The sequence below is a fragment of the Bidens hawaiensis genome, unplaced genomic scaffold (genome assembly GCF_021521415.1).
Source record: "Bidens hawaiensis isolate Kalapana, Puna unplaced genomic scaffold, B.hawaiensis_p1.1 tig00031086_1, whole genome shotgun sequence".
In the NCBI taxonomy this organism is placed as follows: Eukaryota; Viridiplantae; Streptophyta; class Magnoliopsida; order Asterales; family Asteraceae; genus Bidens; species Bidens hawaiensis.
In genome coordinates this window covers 934-3,342 of record NW_027505200.1, presented here as the reverse complement: position 1 = coordinate 3,342, position 2,409 = coordinate 934, and the positions used below count along the sequence as shown (strand labels likewise).

At 34.8% G+C, this 2,409-nt stretch overlaps 1 pseudogene; it reads right to left on the bottom strand.

Annotated features, from left to right (window-relative positions):
- Positions 1-628: 628 nt before the first annotated feature.
- LOC143611407 (ribonuclease 1 pseudogene) lies at positions 629-1,126 on the bottom strand (annotated as a pseudogene).
- Between the last annotated feature and the right edge of the window lie 1,283 nt (positions 1,127-2,409).

The window sequence follows — 2,409 nt, the reverse complement described above, 5'->3', positions numbered from 1 at the left end:
AGGGTGGGATGTAGGCACACCGTACCTCTATCCAAAGGAATAAAGAGGTGGCTTCCAGAGAGACCCTCGGCTCTAAGTACAAGAGGCTACTAAATGTCTAAATTCTTTTATTACAACAATCACTCCTTAATATCTTAGTAAGCTCAAGCATTTAATTAACCTATGGATTACAATGTTAATGAAATATACTCATGAAGAATTGAAGAATCAACAAATGTGAGTTAATACAATAAATGGTGAGGAAGAGGATCATCACGTCGATATCGAGAAGAAGAGACTGCTTTAAGTCCCCAATACTTTCTCAAACGTGTCAAAACCCTAGCACATTCGTTCTTCATTTTATGTTCTTATTAGTTTTTAAAAACGTTTTAATCTTCGTATAACTTAATTTGTTTCTTCGTATAGATTGAGTTGTTTCAATCAAGTTGTTAAAAAATGAATTTTGGGGTTTGTATAAGTTTTGTGTAAAAAATTCTTATAAGATATGTAACTCATCGTTAACCCCATCACATTATACTAGACCCAATTATACCACACGCAATACAAAACGTCCCAATGTGAAAAGTTTCCTTTATTTGCAATCGTAACATCAAACATGTCAATACATTAAGAAACGAAAACATTCGAGTTAAAACAAAGGAAACTCGGTAGAGTTACCGCACCTATCGTATGGGACGACAGGACATTCAATAAAACCCGAACCAGATGAATCCACACACATATAGACTTGGTACAATTGACTATTACCCGAAGCGTCCTTATTGCACTCTATATACGGAGTGTAACCACTCCCCACTTTAATCGCGTCCCTTATGCTACTCAAACTATACATGGACCCATTTGGATGAATACCTATACCAAACATACCATTATAAACTTTGTGACAAAATAAATAAAATTCTTGTTTAACAATTAGTTATTATAACTTATAAATCATACCAGCGTTTTCTAGTGCTCCAAGGAGATTTATTTGGTTTTTGAGTCCAAGAGTCGTCGAGAAATAACCATATTGATCTAATATGGTTTCCGAACATGTCCCGTGTTTTTCCCACTCATGACGCCAAAATTTTAGCCCGATGTTGCTTGGGCACGCTAATGTTGGCCAGTCTGACTCTATTTGGCTCATGAGGTCTGAAATCTGTGATTCAGATTGATTTAGCTTGGTACATTTATTAATATATAAAGAGAAAAAAAAAGACCAATAAATAATCATAGGAAGTGGTAAAAGATCCACCTTTGTGGCATTGAAAGGATTGCTAGTCTCACAATTAGAGGGGTATGAACCATTGTTTCTATTGGGCCAAAGCCCATGAATTCCAAAATCCGACTTTGGTTTTCCGATAGTCGGGTAGCAACAACTGCTTTTCGTGTCACAATACGCTCCCGGCCACTACAAAAAAAAGGAACATTTGAATCAAATGAGTCCTAATTTCTTGTATGTTTTAATGATAGTGATTATGTTTTCAGTACCAGACCAACCGTCTTACCTGCTGAACAAAGTAGAAGAAATCAAAATCCTATGCTATAGATACCGCGAGTAGGGAATGGAGGATTAAAAGCTTGATCAACAACATAGGATTGTTGGATTGCATAGTCATGCTTGTGTTTAATTTACTATTTAAGGTTTAATGTGTGTGATGAAGGTGTGTTCGGTGTGTGTATTTATAGGAGATATGGTGTGTGTATGCACATGTATGAACTCAAAATGAAGAGTATTGTATGTTTTTTTTATTAGAGAGAAATAACTAACACATTTTTATTTAATTAGTGTAGCCAATATGCCCATTACTTATTTATTATTGTTACAAGTTATAATAATATAACATGATACCTACTCGAATAACCTTCAATTAATAATTTGGTGAAATGGAAGAATTATACGGATAGCCTACATCTTCATGTCACAGTTTTCGTTTATAAGTTTTATTTATCACATTTTTGGTTCACATTGTTCACACAAGTACATGCCTAACTTGAAACTTAACTAATAAAAGGGTTTGAGTCCAGGTCTCGTCCAATAAGTTAGATTATGATCTTGACTTACTACGAGCATATTGGGTTCGTGGCTGTTATATTGTATACGGATAGCACATAATGTGTGAGTTCTTTATTACTCCGTATTATTATTATTATTATTATTATTATTATTACTACCACTACCACTACCACTACCACTACCACTACTACTACTACCACTACTACCACGACCACCACCACCACCACCACCACTACTGCTACTTTTTGCGTGGGAAGGCAAAGAAACTATTGCCGAGATTTGAACCCGGGTCTATAGGGTGAGAGCTGTGTATTCTAACTAACTAGATTACAACATATTTTCATAATGGTGAGGGTTGGAAATTCTTATTTTTATACTTATGTATAAGTTATTTACTTATTAATTTATAAGAA